The sequence below is a fragment of the Periplaneta americana genome, chromosome 13, assembly GCF_040183065.1.
Source record: "Periplaneta americana isolate PAMFEO1 chromosome 13, P.americana_PAMFEO1_priV1, whole genome shotgun sequence".
NCBI classification, from domain to species: Eukaryota; Metazoa; Arthropoda; class Insecta; order Blattodea; family Blattidae; genus Periplaneta; species Periplaneta americana.
Genome location: NC_091129.1, coordinates 55,975,316 through 55,992,956, shown reverse-complemented (window position 1 = coordinate 55,992,956; position 17,641 = coordinate 55,975,316). Strand labels below are relative to the sequence as shown.

The 17,641-nt window shown below is 36.0% G+C and overlaps 1 protein-coding gene across 2 annotated transcripts in view; it reads left to right on the top strand.

The window, feature by feature from the left end:
• LOC138711948 (uncharacterized) overlaps window positions 1-17,029 on the top strand; it is an 84,971-nt gene extending 67,942 nt beyond the window's left edge. For both annotated transcript variants that reach the window (XM_069843252.1, XM_069843250.1), the window contains 2 exons: window positions 15,955-16,108; window positions 16,613-17,029. The gene's annotated coding sequence lies outside the window, so the exon portion shown is untranslated. The remainder of the gene's footprint in view (window positions 1-15,954; window positions 16,109-16,612) is intronic.
• Window positions 17,030-17,641: the final 612 nt, after the last annotated feature.

The window sequence follows — 17,641 nt, the reverse complement described above, 5'->3', positions numbered from 1 at the left end:
AACATTCACAACTCACTTTCAAATATACAAACATGTATGAACTTGTCTATCCCCCCCCCCACTATACAAACTTGAATGAACATGTGCATTTCAAATTATTACATTTCCAACTTCAATTAAAAATTCATGACGCCACACTTTAAGTTATGCCGTTCGTATTTCAAATTTTTACCCCCCCCCTCCCCCATTTCCAACTTCAATTACAAATTTATAACGTCACTTCAGCCACATCCTGTTTAATTTACAAGTGTGCTAGATTAATTTTTTATCCATTTATGTCCCACATTCCAACACCCATTCCCCAATCAATTAAATTACCATTACGTTAGAATCTTAAGAAAAAGAATGTATGTGTTTAAGTGTGATAGATTAATTCTTCGCCGGATGTGACCTTGCATAATATTTGCACACATAGCAGTTTTCAAACATGTATGAACTTGTGTCTTTCACCTGAGAACAATTGCCGGATATGACTCAGCATTATATTTGCACACATATCAGACATTCAGGAGATAAACATGTATGAACTTGTCACGCCATTACATACCTGCACGTCACGCTTTAACCTCGAACTCTTAGATTGCCATTTATGACGTTACGCCCTTTTCCTACGTCATAATTTCCACATTGAGGAGATAAACATGTCATGCCATTACATACCCGCATGACGTCACACTTTAACCTTGAACTCTTATGACGTAATTTAAGTTACGCCCCTTTCCTACGTCATAATTTAAGCCCCCCACCCCCTCCGTGACGTCATATTTTAAGCCCCGCCCATGACGCCATAATTTGGCCACGCCCACTATGACGTAATACTTTGGCCACGCCCACTATGACGTAATACTTTGGCCACGCCCACTATGACGTAATACTTTGGCCACGCCCCCTGTGACGTCACATGCCACTCCCCCTCGCTCCTGCCTAGCTCACTTGCTCCTGTCACGTGACCACCATTTCTTATCTACTAACATGGATTCATCATTACGATACAGATATAAAAGAATAGTCAAAAGAATGTAAATACACTGATTCTCTTCTTGCAAAGTAATTTTACGTTCAAAAACGGAATAATTATGACACATCATTTAGAACAAGGTAAAACTATGATGGGAGGGTATTGTTCTTCATTATGAATTAAGCTTCGGAAAAAACTGTGAAAAAAAAAATCATGATGTTTATGCAAGACAAAGCGCACCCACTCGGAAGTCCATGACTGTATTGCAGAAAATTGATGAAATTGACTTCTAATTTGTAGACCATCCCTCATTTGTGTGATATGTATAGGATATTATGTTTCTTTATATTAATACTATTACTTGAAAAGAGAGAGTTTGTATATTTGTATTAAGTAATCTCGTGAATTACTTAACCTACTCGGATAATCGTTTCATTATAGGAAAGTGTATTTCCTCTAGATGGACATAGGCTGATAACTCCTGAGTGAATCGAGGAATAAACACAAATGCTTCACAAGGTAGGAACCAATCCTTAAGTACAGAAAATTTGATATGCTGTTGAAACTAAATACGAATGAGCGATATGTAATTAAATTTAATGCTATCTGAAGATAAAATTTTTATGAGAGTTCGAAATAAATAAATACCGCATTTAAAATGGCATCTTAAGTGAATATTTCATACCAAAATAATAAAAATGCTGTTTATTTATCCACAATTTTGAGTTTGCCTTGTGGCACAGATTTGGTCACAACAAAATTTAAAATCAAAAATAAAATAAACAGGTTTCAAACCAAAGAAATGAAGATATAACAGAAAAGAGAGCTAATGCAATTTAAATTGAGTGTACTCCATAAAGATGCTGGCGAAATACTGCTACGTAAAATTTTATTATGGTGGTGACTATGGCATCTTGAAATTCTCTCTTCAGCTTCTGTTTTTACCTCAACTTTACAAAGATTTCGAAATGGTGCCTGTCGCTCCAAGGAAGAGACCGGTAATGAGAATGTTTGAAAGTTGTATTTGACTGAACGGAGTGATGCGCTAGTAGATTTTATTTTTTCTCTTCGTTCACTTCAGATGGTTGGCCGAGTTTTCCAATCTGATCGTGGGATCAATTATTTTGGCTGTTTTTTTTTTATATTTATAGCTATTACATCTGTCCTACGATTGCTCCCATCATCAGCAATACAATGAACTTCCTCGTGAAGTTCTAAATTTTTGGATCGAAGTGCATCTGCGATCTTAAAATGTGAGATGTTATGGCATTGCATTCTGAGTACTTCTCCCTGTAGACAACTCCCAAGCACATGTGGTAAAGTTTCATACTCACTGCAGTGTCTGCAGTGGGTTGTGCTTGTGGAGCAGGGATGTCAAAGCGCCTGCATTGCGTGCTCATACTACAATCAATACAAATCCAACAAGGTTCACTTTTTAACGAGATGAAGTACAATAATCGCTCTTAAGGAAATGTGCGGGTTCTCAAGAGCACGCAGTGCATGCGGTTTGACATCCCTGCTGTAGAGCGATCAGGGAGAGATCGTACTGGTGCCACCATCACAATCATTTTTAGTATTTCTCTCCACTCCGAACTTAATAATCCTTCATGCTTGATGTTCCACGAGTTGATTGCAAGTACTTCTTCAAACAATACAACTTCTTTTCCTTTCTGGGGTTATGCACACCAGGTTTTAACTTCACGGTACCGAAGATGTCTTAATTGTTTCACGAATCCTGTATCCTCATCTACTCCCACTTGCAATTCCAACAAGCAACTGGTTCTTATAGCTTCATAGTCTCGTACAACATTAACGTGCTGGTCATTCAGGTTTTCTAGCTCGGTACTGATGTTGATCTGCTGCAAATAAGCTTTCCAAGTAGCGCGCATTACTGAAAATCCTTTATATTTGGTACTTGTATTTAGCGTACTATTAGGAGTGTCACCTGGTAATTATAATATTTACAGTACTTTACTGCGCTTTTAATCATATTGTCAGCTTTAATGAGGAACTTTTTGGGGATCAGATCCACAGACACAGTTTGAAATGGATATATTAAAGTTGGGCCGATGAACTAGTTTAAGACAACTATTTTTTATTGTGGCTGAAGCAAATAACTTGATGTTAGTTTGTAGAGGTGTGTCTTTAGTTTTTCCAGTACTTAGTTTTAATTTAATATTAGAGTTTGTTTAAATGTAGCGCCTAGATACTTAAGTTCTTCGTCTATACCGTTGCTATTAGTATGACCCATAACAGTTGAAATTGATCTTGCTCAAGTTTTCCATTGTTGATAATAATGACGCTTGATTTTCTTGTATTGATATTCAAATCTATTTCTTGCAATAGTGTTAAGCGTGTAGGCCTATTGCATTCGTAACAAGAATGGAAACAGCTTTTCTGTCTTTCCCGATAATTACAATATCATCGGCAAAGCAGAGTAATGTGAGGGGATCAGTGTCTGGGGTTAATTGGAAACCGTACTTTTAGAGAATTCCCTTCTGTCAATTCAGTAAATAAAATACAGTTTAAGCTCATTTTTCTTGTGTATCCATTGTCTGTTCATATTTGTGTGGTACTATCTATAAGCAAGTTGATCAGTAGTCTTTTTGAGGCTTCTGATAAGGCAGAAATATCAATTGTACTAGATTGGTGTGCCCAATGCTGTCGAAGGCTCTGCTAACATCAAGAGAAACAGGCAAGGTGAAGACTTGTTATTTTTGCTGTTCGTAGGATGCTATCTAATATGTTTATAGGCCTCGCCGTTCTCATTAAATAATCAAGACTATATAGTCGACATGTAAATACCTATTATTGGAGAAAAATTTTTTCTAGCACCGGGAATCGAACCCAGGAGCTCTCAGATTTCCATCTGAGTTATGACGAGACCCGACTCACGGCGCCGGCCGAACTCTCCTCCTTTGTATCATCAATGGCCTACTACCTGCTTTTTAGGCGTAGCCTATGTCATTTAAATATCCGTTCCTGCATATTTAGGAGAAGAGTCGGCCGGCGCCGTGACTCGGGTTTCGACATAGCTCAGATGGAAAGAGCGCTCAGCGCGCAAAGCTGAGAGGCCCTGGGTTCGATTCCCGATGCCGGAACAAATTTTTCTCCAATAATAGGTATCTAATATGTTTATATTCAGGACTTTGCCATGTGTCATGACAAATCCACGTTGATAGTGATTTAATTCTGTGTATTCTTTGACTATCCTATCTAATGCTTTAACTACGTCTCTTCTAACGATCGAGCGATAGTGATCGGCCTCCACTTGTTAAATCATTCTCGTCTGCACCTTTGAATAATAATAATAATAATAATAATAATAATAATAATAATAATAATAATAATAATAATAATAATAATAATAATAATAATAATAAGAATATTGTTCTAGCATTTTTTAGCACTTTGGGGACTATGCCAGTTTTCAACATCTTATTAGCTATTTCTGCTATTACATGAGCTGCAATTGGCTCTCTAATAGCCTTCATTAATACCGTATCAGGAGCCGAACTAGTAATAACGATTCCTGTTTGTAACGACCCTCACAGTAGATTTTCACCTGAAGACGAAGAGAAACGTGTGTTTATATTTTGACAACTAGCAATTTTCAATGGAAAAAGTCCAAATTTCTCAACTATTGAACAATTCACCGTTGCTCTCCTCCCCCCCCCCCAATTCAGATCAACATTTGAAGTGAAGAGAAGCGAACAGAAGCATTTGATATGTGGATATGGAGAAGAATGGAACGTGTGAAATGGACAGACAGAATAAGAAACGAAGCTGTGTTGGAAAGAGAGGGGAAGAAAAAATAATACTGAAAAAGGAATTATCTTGGTCACTGACTGAGAAGAATCTGCCAACTGAAGGATGCACTAGAAGATATAGTAAACGAGAGAAGAGTTCAAATAATAGACGACATTAAGACCTATGGATCATTATGCGGAGACTAAGAGGAAGGCAGAAAATAGAAAGACTGGAGAATGCTAGGTTTGCAGTGAAAGACCTGCCCTTGGACAGAACACTATGAATGAATAAATGTATGTAAACATTTACCTGGCTCTTAAATAAAGATAATTTCGTAAAAGTTTATAATGAATATAGGACTCTATAATGTGCATTGTTTTTTTTTTCTGTTTTCTGGTTAACATACTGGGCCTGTAGCCCTGCAACATACAATTCGAAGTGTTCAGAAACCAAATGCTGCTACTGGCCAGACTGTAGTTGGGATTAAGTCATGTAGAATAATGACGTCCTGCGCGAATCGAGAACGAAAGCGCTATGTTTTTAATGTTCCCTGGCTATAACATACTTTGTTAGTAAAAAAATATATTTTGAACAATATTTTTTTCTTTTCAACTTCACTCGTCGACATAAACAATCACAACTTTCTTAATAATAATCATATGTGAAAATAAATATATATCATTTAATGCACAGGTCTGTTGTGAATAACTGTGCAAAGTTTCATTACTGTACGTGTAGCCATTTAGGAGATTACATTTAGTTTTAGTAAATGAAAATGTTAAAACTTTGATTTGAATAAACAGGTTGCTCAGGTGCTGGCTGGCTTTTCAAACGCCGGAATCTGGTGGATCCTTGAAGGACCTATATCTGCCCATTGCGCACTCCATATGCAATAATTGTTTCAGCTCAAAGGTGGCCTAGGTTGCATTCAAGAATCCGATGCTGATATGCGGCGTATCCTTTCTCAGATCTCACAAATAATAGCTGAAATGATAGGGAGATGGAAAGTGTTCACGAAATGAGACTGAAAACGGAAATTCCCCGAAAAAAACTTCTCTAAAATGTCCTTTGTCCACCACATCCAGATTTAACCCAGACCACAAAAACAGATGACCTGCGCGTTGCAAGATCAAGGCTGTCTCTAGCGTTGATCTGATAAAACAAGTACAAGGTACAATGTCTATTGTATAAGTAACAGAAGCCAAAACTTAAGAATCTCGATGTACCCAGTCTGGCAAAGGTTTCTTCTGGAACGTAACAGGTGTTCTATTCTAGGCAGACATTATGGGCCGATTGCAGAAACTACTGATTTTAAGCCTTAAACAGCCCACAGACGCAACGATCGATTCTACAATTCGCCATAAAATTGTACTTAGTTCGAGGGTTTGAGGATAATTGAAGGGCTCGGTGCAATAAGGTGTTAACCCACACGTAGTTACTTCTGAGATATGAGCATTTTAAAGTTTAGAAAAAGGCATAATTCCAAATATTGAAATTTAAATGCTGAAACTGCTTTCTATGTGAAGCTGTGACTCTTAAGTTACATTTACATAATTTTGAAACATTTTACCGAATTTGGAAGACCTATATTATAGGCATATTTGATAATCGGGGATGTCTATGTTGGTTAGCACCTTATTGCACGAGATGATTGGACACTCCTTTGAGAGGGATTACGAATGAATTACAAACATAATTTTATACAACCTAACTAAATTAGAATTATAATGAATAATATCTGAATTTGTCCTCTACACTTAGACATTCTAATTTAACGTTGTATTATACTGTGTTTACAACAAGATTTGCTTATAATAATAATAATAATAATAATAATAATAATAATAATAATAATAATAATAATAATAATAATAATCCGAGGCACGACAGTCCATGGAGGACCATGATCGTCCATCCGGCTGCTGACCTCACGTCCACATGCCGAAGCAGAGGTGGACGATTATCCAACCAGAATGCAGGTATCGTGTCATTAGCACAGTGATCCTCCACAGCCGTTATAGCGGCTTTCGTAATCAGATTTCGCTACCTATCGAATCTCCCCTTGTGCATCACGATGCTGAGTGGGCACTGGTCCCATACACTGGCCGAAATTTAAATGGCATTACAGCAATTCAATTTTACCATGCACTATATATTATCATCAAGTATATCCACATTTTCAGGTTAATGTTTTTCACCTGCAGTATACCGTGAGTAACGAGATTCCTGTAGAAAACATGATGTACTGGTGGGATCTATTCCAGAAGTAACATTACATCTGCTAATTTTCGACTCTCTATAGAAAGTTGTGTTGAATATTTAGGTTGTAAATCACAAATTGAAATTGTTGAACTATGACGACCCCATTTCTTGAGAGTGTACTGAATGTAATGACAGTTCATGCTAGTAAGTGTAACCAACCTCTAAAATGCCTGGTAAACCTGAGTTATTCTTAAACAAAGAGGCATTTGAAAATTGGAGAGGTTTCTTTGTATGTGAAACTATTTTCTTCAGTATTGAATAAGTCAATGGACGAAAATTTTTAAAGTCCAACTGATACATCTTCGTTACTGAAACTTATTTTTTGTATTAGCATTTAAGATTATACAGGGTGTATCAAAAGGTCAGGTCAAGCCTTAAGGAGGTGAGTCAGGACCCTATTTGCAACAAAAATCCTAATATATTTTTTCAATATTCATCCCCGTTTCCGAGTTCCACGAATATCACGTACCGTATCTATCCCCATTTGATTCCACACCTAATGGACCTGTCTGCTTGAGAGAAGGTAGGCTAATTGTCAGTAGTCTAGAGCAGATGCTCAAAATGTCCCCCTTTCGCACGAATACACACTTCAGCACGCCTTCTGACCTCTCGCTGCACATTATCCAATCCGTGCTGGTGTATCTCCATTACAGTCGTGTTAATCTTTGGAACGAGCTCTTCACTGCTAGCTATCTCCGTTTGGTACATTTTCTCCTTCATGGAGCCCCAGAGAAAGTAGTCCACTGGTGTTAGGTCTGGGAACCGGGCTGGCCAGGCAATGGAACCACCCCTTTCATTCCATCTACCTTGAAAATGGTGATCTAATCATTGGCGTACTGGAAGTCTGAAATGTGGTGGAGTACCGTATAGTTGATACCATAGTTGCCTGGCCAGCCCGGTCCCCAGACTTAACACCATTGAACTTTTTTTCTCTGGGGCTGCAAGAAGGAGAAAGTGTACCAAATGGAGACAGCAAGCAGGGAGGAGCTCGTTGCAAAGATTAACACGGCTGCAATGGAGATACACCAGCATGGATTGGATAATGAGCAGCGAGAGGTCAGATGACGTGCTGAAAAGTGTGTTCGTGCAAGAGGGGGGACATTTTGAGTATCTGCTCTAGACAACTGACAATTAGCCTACCTTCTCTCAAGCAGACAGGTCCATTAGATGTGGAATCAAATGGGAATAGATACGGTGCGTGATATTCATGTAACTCGGAAACGGGGATGAATATTGAAAAAGTGTATTAGGATTTTTTGTTGCAAATAAGATCCTGAATCACCTCCTTAAGGATTGACCTGACCTTCTGATACACTCTGTATGTGACCAGCCTTCTGTAGTATAAACGGTGGAACAATATCTCCGAGAATACAACTCTACTTTATGCGACCAAAATCACGATCGCTCTAGTTTGAATAACTTCTTTGTTGAATAGTGAAGTATATTGTTGTCCTTTATTTTTCCTTCTCTTGTATTTTTAAACGTTCCCAGTCTTAATGGTGACGCTTTCTTTTCCTGTTTGGAGGGAATTTGATGTGACTGATCTCAGGTTCCCTTGATGTGTTTAATTCACACTGAAACAGTGGAGTAAAATAAAAAATATATATATAATATATATATTCATATATATGTAACTTTTATAACGTTTAACTTTGATGCAAGAAGGTGTCATCCCTTAATACTATTTTAATAATGAGAAATTAAATTAATCCTTATCTCTTCCGATGTGCCTTCATTTCCAGTCAGATATAATATAATCTGGGTCGTCGATGCTATCATCAGTGTAGTTATTCCATCGTTTCAATTAACTTAATTTTTTTTAGAATCTGTTCATTTGGCTACTTTCTCCTTCCAACTTGGTATAGGTTGGCGCCTTATTGCTCAAAACAATGCATTTACTGCTGCGAAATTTATACTCATACCAGAGCCATCTTTTGACAGAAAGTGCACAATATTATTCCACGTATGTTTGTGTATAAATATCAATTTTCACAAAAGTGAGGGTTAGCACCTTATTGCACCGAGCCCTTCAATTGCAACGTGCGTGGCGTTGTAGTACAACATGCAGTAAGTCGCGGTCGAATTGGATGGCAGTACGGAGCTTCCAAAAATCTGTCACACTACCGGCATATCGAACGACAAGTTTTAGCGTGTAGAGCAGGACTACACGATTTGTACTCATTGAACAGATGCGAACGGAATAGATTGCTAGAATGCTCAGCCGCTGTACGGAAAAGAGAGAGAGGGAGGGATTGGGAGTTTACAGGCGACTGTAAATGTATAAGCCTGCACATACACACAAGAAAGAGCTTTTTCATATGGAGTTAGAATTAATTTATTTTTTTTTGTATTTATTTTGAGAGTACATTAGTCCCTATATTATGTTTTCAAATACAAGAAATTAAAGAAAATATTTGCTATAATCAATAGAGAAAAATTATTTGTAGCAGTTGAACATGAGTAAACACTCTTAAAATCAACAGAACTTGACACTATGGTTCGTGTCTTTCCTTTGAAAATGGTAGTTACATATGAACATGAAATATGTTTGTTGAAAAGTAACGAAACTTAGGGTACACACACAAAGAAAGCATGTAAACGCAGGTAACCTGCTCGCTGACTGCCATCGCCGATTGCCTGCGCCTTTCGGCGCTGAGTGGTGGGCACAGAGAACGCGTGTTAAAGCGGTAAGACCTGCCAGTCAGAATTTGAGACTTAACAGAAATTAAGTTTCTAACCGCAATGTTTTTCTTACTGTTTTTGTCACTGCATACCGTAATATTTAAAACTCACTACTTTATTGCATTTTTATAGTTACTATAGTTTGTGTGGATAGAAATTACATTTTAGCTGCATAAAATAGTATTGTTAGCTACTTGAAATTGTATTTTTAGTTGCCTAAATCTATGTTTTAGTGCCCATTTTGATAAATTCATGGCTTATTTTATTTGCCTAAAAGTCAGTTTTAAGTGCCTAAAAATCTGAGGCCTAGTCATTATTCTCTGGGAAAAATGAGGGCCTAATATCGCTAATATCCTCTCTATCCGGTGAGGGTGAGGATGGAGTTGCACTGTGAAGGTAGTCGATTTCAGTCACCTGCCGAGAATTGTTCTCGTCTGGAATACCAGGAGCTACAGACACTTCGCTCAAATTCCCTGGGCTTCACTAGGCCTACATGTGAAGGAACTTCATAGTTTCAAAATTAGACCATTTTGCTGTGTGATCGCTGCAGTTACCAGGATCTCCACATCGAGAAGGTGAAATTTTCCCAAGTTCGACGGAAAATTGTTTATTGTTTAGTCAACTGTCCGAAGACAGGTATGGACCTCATTAAGTGACACCAATATTACTCATGAGGCAACTAAGCCAGGAGATAAAGGGATAGGGTGGACAGTTCCTTTTCCCATCCTTTGCATACGTCGCTCACTAGAAACATATTACACTAATGGACTGCAAACTAATCCCTTATAGTAAACTTCCACATCATCCTCAGCTTTGTTTGTAAGAAGAGTACTATAAGTGACAATTAATTAGCTCTAATGTAGCAATCAAATCAACAACTGAAGTGTTGGAAGATAAAACTTACTAAATCAAATGATAAGATTTTTCAGAAAACATTTAAAAAAAGTAATCCCATCTTTACCCATAGAAAAAAAGTTTGTTAAATATTTTTAAGAAATTCCCCATTTAAAGGTTTGTAATATTCTGCGTAGTCTAATTTCCCCATTAGAATCATATAAACCGTTTAAAAATAAAATTTTTGTAACTTGTGATATTTAATATGGAAACCCCTCTTATTGTGAAACATTTTCTATTCTTATCTTTAGATATTTTACATATCGTGCGGCTTCATTTCCGCACTTACCCCTTTCCAACAATTTTATTCTCCACTACATTTCTTTTGCTATGATACTTGTCTTTTTATCCCATACCACAGGATTATTATAAACAGCAGCAATTAATGCATCATTATTCATTTTACTCCCTCCTGTGAACCGATAATACAACCAGCGAGTAGGAATTAACGATTCATTCCGGTAGGCGCTTGTTGCACGAGCTGACAAGTACGAACCTGTATCCTTTCTGTTCGGACCTCATTAGTTAACATGTAGAACTTCTTGGCGCGGGTAAGCGCATGTCGGCGCCGGCAACCTGAAACCGGGAAACCAGCGTTCTTTGTGTGCGTACCCAGCCTGTATTAAAAAAATTAAGTATGAAGTATTGGTCCAGGATCAATTTTATCATACTACAATTGAAACTTCAGTGATTATAATGTCATTTATGATTATTTACCAGCTTATCAATACTTGGTTTCATGTTATTTGCAGCTAAAAGGAAAAGTACTGAACTCAACGAAACTTGACCTAGAGACTCTCGATGCCTGCTCAACATGTGACTATAAAACATTTACAACCTATCTCAGGGTATAGATATAGTTTTAACCCGTCAATTTTTCTCTTGCGATCTTCGCCAACAAAATCATCATACACACTTTATGTACGGTCGTAGTGGCGCATTATATTATGTTTTCGCCTTCGTTTTATAATTTTCTGATGTACCTGTACAAGGCACTGAGAATGTTCTTCAGCTGCTACAAAAAATAACAGCTTTCCCATGACACATGAAAAGAACATGGTCGGATATTTAGGTCCTAAAAAATTGAATTTTAGGTGCCTATATAGGTTGAGGAAATTAATCACAAAGTGACTTGCAACCTAAACAGTGACTAGTGAATAGTGGACCCTTCAGATATGACATTACAAAAGTGACCATCATTCCCGGAGTGGCTAACCGGGAACTGTTTGACAAGCCACCCTGCATAGTCAGGAGGCCCTTGCCCTTCATGGGATTTCGTGGCTAATTCTAATTCTAATATAGGTTGAAAACATATGTAAAATAGATTCTTATTGTTTTTAAATAAGTATAATAACATTCATGAAAATACATCGTAAGGGATGTAAGTAAAATTAATACAGTGTGTTATATTTGAAATGGTTCGATTGATATAACATTTTGTCATTCGTATTCTCATGAACGTAAGTACAAAAGAAAAACTTTAGCCTTTTATATATACATTTTATTACTGAACTATATATAGTCTAATATTTTAAAATTATTCACATTTAAATTAATAGTGCATCCTGAGACCATGTCCCGTATCGAAGCTTCTTTGCCATTCTGGAATTAATGTAAAATTCAATTATAATTTGTTACAAAGGAAGAAAATTAAAAACGCCAAAATATGAAATGTAGAAATTATTCGATTAAATTCTAAATGCATAGTTTAGTGTGTTTATCCTATTTTATGTCATATGTTATATATGCTATATATTTGTAATGAAAGTCTGACATGACTAATTTTAAATTCAGAATTGAATGTGTTTTATTTCCTAAATATAAATATTACAGTATTATATTCATATTGAAATGATTAGAAGTTAATAAATTATAATTGCTGAATTAAATTAGGTATGTTTTTCTTCATACGTCACTATAATTTCAAACATTTATAATGAAAGTTCCCAATATTGTACCGGTACATTATAGGAAACTGAATCCGGTACAAAATACGCAACCTCCCCATGTTTTCTTTGTTAAATTCTTGCAGCTTAACGGTTTCTAAAAGAAGTCTGTAACTTAATGACAATTACAATACATATATAAAAATGTAGTTTTAAATAATATATAGGATTGTTTACCTTTCGGAAGTAAATTGTTGTAGCCAGGTAGCGCAAAAACTAGATTGAAACTACCTAAAACAAGTTTTTTCACCTCACGCCTGCAGAACACAACCGACAGGCTTCATCTCTCATGAAGTGGCATGTTTGTAGATGTAGTTCACAATGTTTGACGTACATGGCAACACTTATTAAAATAGTAATTTTCAAAACGGTTGTACAATTTAGGCGACGGTACAAATTACGCAACACTCTTCTAATAGCTTCAGACCTGATTCACGAAATAAGCAACTGATTCAGCATTTGTTTTCTCTAGTACCTGGCAATATATGAGATTAGAATTCTTTATGTTTCTCTTCATCCATCTTGCCTACAATTAATTTTGCTATGCTCCGTCTTTGTGCATCGATGGTTTCGTCTACTGATATCCATATGCAAGAATCGGCTATTTAGCTCTTATTTAATTGAGTTTGGATTCATAAACCATTTCGAGATATTTTTCGTGAGGGTGGACTCAGATGGTTTTGTTTCTTTGCAGTACTTTTCCAAGAAAGACTTCGATTACGTTCCAGAGATTGTTACTTGCTGCAAGTGTTTCACATATGTCAAAATAGAATTAACTTTTCCTTTCTGAAGACGAGCGTTGTGTAAGCAAAATTAGTTTGTGGGATTGCTTCATATATGTAAGAGAGAGTGAAGATATTCAATTCAAGAGGTCCTGTTTTTTAAGAGAATAAGTAAGAAATATGAAGAGTGAGAGTCAAAGCCTGTTGTTTTTCTGGATGAAACGTGGATTTTTATGAATGGTAAGCTTTATTACAATATTATAAAATCAGCTGATCACTTCATTGATAAGATAGCTGAGCATTGGATAACAACACTATTTTAGAATAGTGAAGGGAATATAAGTTGTAACATTATTAATTCCATATATATTTCATAGGTTCTGCAACACATTCTTGGAGCAAACCAGCTATCGTTGGTGATAAGGTTCAGGGCTTGCTGAGGGAGGATGAATGGTCATCGTACTTGCTGGAACCAATAAGAGTTTTGTTCCTGGTAATATACAGTAGCTACTAGGCCTATATATTGCGAAGTAATTTTTATTGTAATGTTTTCTATCTAGAATCTAAACATCTATTATCTTTTACAGGTGCAGATTTAATATTTGCATCCAATTTGAAGACTGGCTAAGATTACCATGGTGCCATGAATAGTGAAACTTTTCAGAAATGGGTGGAAAGACAGGTTATTGTTGGTTTGTGAAATGTTGGTCCTTCCATCATTGTTATGGATAATGCATCGTACCACAATAAAGCTACAGAGGAGCAACCCACAACAAAATGGAGAAAATATCAGTTAATGGTAAACATTATTTCTATAGAATCTGAGTGATGAACAATACTATTAAGTTACATTATTTATGTTTCAAACTTTTTGCAGACATGGCTGAGACAGAAAGGAGTACCAGTGTCAGACAAAGCAAATAAAAATGAATTGAACCGTTCAGAGCAGAAGTGTTGTAAGTCAAAATAGTATGATGAGGTTTAAAGTAAAAATTCTGTAAAATACAGCGCAACGTAGCAATTAATATGTCCTTCGTGCTAACCACTGACTACTAATAGTTTAAATAAACTGAATATTAATTGCTACTTTGCGCTGTATTTTACAGAATGTTTACTTTAACCCTCATTACCTATTTTTGACTTAACACCACTTCTGCTCTCAACGGCTCAATTACAACAGCTCTGCAAAAGGAACAAAAGCCATTTGAAGAGATAATTTTCTAAAATGAATGTTGATTAGTGAAATGATTTTTTTTAATAATGGCGGGTACTTGACTGTTCGTTCTTCACCTATATGATGCCATTTGTGTAGACCAATTTACTGGGATAGTCGTTACCCAGGATGCACCATAGGAGGCTGGTTTACACTACACTCGCAATAAGATGAGATGAGAATGTTGATTTATGGGGATGCTTCAGGGGAACTGAAGGTCCTGGATAAAACCCTTGTGTTACCTGGATCATGGGCTTGCCCAAAACAATATGGAAATCAGGAGTATGCTGGGGATCTGGATCCACAGGATTATGAGTCCAGCGCTCTAGCGACTGGACCACCATGGCAGCTACAAGCAAAATTCTTCTTGTTTGTTATAATATATGATTCTCTGATTCTTGTTTCAGACATATTGCTGATTAACTTTTAGCAAGGAAAGGCCATGCAGTTCTGAGACTCCCTCCATAACATTCTTTTTTTTTTAATGCGATTAAGCTTCTGTGGTCAGTGACAAAAAACTATTACAACAAAACCGTAGCTTGACGTCCAGTTCATGGCTTAGATCAAGCCAAGTCTGTATGGCATGAAACACTCGGAAATGTATGTAGTTAAAGGAAGCATATCTTTCTTTATACATTTAAAATGCTGTTTCAGTAGTAGTTTTATGTATTTAATTAATTATAAATTAATTATTTATATTTAATATTCTAAATTCTGTATTCATACAGGTAACTCCAGATATATGGAAGAATAAAGTAAACCATACAGAGAAAATAACTATGAAATATTATAATCAAGAAGTGAGAAATGAGCGAGAATTTCAAGAGTTTATTGTCGATCTTTGAGATACCGATGACGAGGATGATGCTGATAACAATGACACAGAAGATAACGAAGAGGTGTTGGCCACTCCTATTGAATCTATACTAGGGGCTTCAAGATAAACAAGATCTGGTTAATATTTGTATCTCTCTTATGAACAATTTGAGTTTGAGTTGTTTTAAAAGCACACATTACAAAGAGCATTGTAAATAATTTATTGAATATACTGCATCAATTAGTATGCTTTCTTCCACACATACTTCAAAGTATTGATGAAGAATGCCGGACGATCTCACCACTGATAATTTCAAGCTGTGTTCTTTCCTAGTATTCAGAAATTGCTTAGGACTTGTCAACAGATTTCCACTTAAGGGATTAGGTATCATGGTGCTCCATGGTGAGTCTTATTTCATCGTTCTCTTCGAATACTCCAACCTTTCTACCATCCACGCCATTTTGCACAATGGACAGGCGCATCAGAAATCACTACTATTTTAAGAAAAGTGAAAGTGTCCCTGATGATCAGACACCTCATATCAAAACTCACTATTTTTTTTTTTTACAAAATACGATAGACCTATAGATAGATATGTGTACTTTAAAATACAATGGGGCTGGATGATTTCATCACTGATAATTTCAAGCTGTGTTCTTTTCTATTATTCTGAAATTGCTTAGATCTTAACAACAGATTTTCACTTCCAGGGATTAGCTATCATGGTGCTCCAAGAATCCGGTGAAGCTTATTTCGTTGGTCTCTTTGCTGAATACACCAACCTTCCGACATCCATGACAGAAGATTGCACAACGACATAACAGCTGGATAGACGCATCAAAGGCCACCACTAAGTCAAGAAAAGTAAATGTGTCACTGATGATCAGACGGCTCATATCAAAAACAACTGTTTTTTTCCCCCACTAGATATGATATAACTAGATTTATGTACTTAAAAAAAAAAAACAAGGAATAAAATTCTGTGAGGGTGGTATTTTGCTTCAAAACTTGCCAGATCCTTGGGATATGCATTGAAAGTTAGCCTATTTTCAACATTTCTGTTTCAGAGCTTGATGTCATATTTTTAAATTACAAATCTTATTTAAATTCAGTGTTAATTTACACACTGTGTAGAACACATAAGTATTCTTGATTCTAATTTTTCCCCCTTTTCTAATGACATTTCGTGATTAATTAACAAGTCCAGTGTTGCCAGCATAATGTCCACTACAATGTGACTAAAAAAAAGTCATTAATTTACTGTTGCTGTTAAAAGGGTCTGTGTATCACTAGTTTCTTGTATGAAACGTACACAGGTTCTCTTCTAATACTGACCATCTGTTAAATCAACTTCTGTCTTTCTTTCAGTCTCAAGGGATTCTATGATACCAGGATAGCAGGATAGCTCCACCGGTTATGGTCAAGGGGCTAGTTAAAGCAGAGGACGTCTGAAACTTCGACAATATGACCATTTTCAGGATTATTGGCCCAATGTGCAAAGAACATGAATTCTGGAGGACCATAATATGTCTGTCCAAAAACTATAATTATTTTCTTTTGTATCACTTTGTGTTTTCAGAAAAATGAAATAAGTTTGATATTACACAGAAATTATATGTTTTTGTTGTTGCCTAACTATAATGTATTATTTACCTATATTAAGTTTGTATGAGAAAATAAAAAAAATATATATGTTAATCCCAACCTGTCCCTTATCAATGTATTCTCTCAGTTCTGAGGCAAAAGCTGGGATATTAAAATTGTATTATTTTGATTGAATGCATCATTCCATAATGTTCTATATAAATATATTACAAAAAAAATATATATATAATAAAAAGTATGTGGTTATTTTGTCACACACACACTTCTCCATTAGTCCTAAAATAATACTAGTACAAATATATCAGTTTTGTTCCTTCTGCTGGTTGAAACAAAATCCATCATACAAAATTAAGTTCTTCTTGTATAGAGATTGGCCATCAAAAGTAAGTACGATATTTACATTTTCATTGTCTGGTTATTAAAAATTTTATTTATTTAATTTCACAAATCCCATTGCCCTGTTAAACATTTCGAGGAAATGGGTTATCGAAATATATCAATAGAAAATATTTATGTTTGAAAACAAACGTTTGAGAATTACAGTCGGCATAAGGAGGGATCAAGGATGTACCTTGTTCTATAGAAAAGGATAGGAAAATTATTCTATATTTAGATGCTTCTAATGACATTATATATGTATATATATATATATATATATATATATATTTTCTGTAGGACCAAAAAATAGGCCTAATAATCTTTAGTAAATCCTTCTAGCAACAGTGCATATTTCTGTACAGATTACTGTGCACTTTACTGTGGAATCCCGGCCATCTAGTCACTCAACTGAGT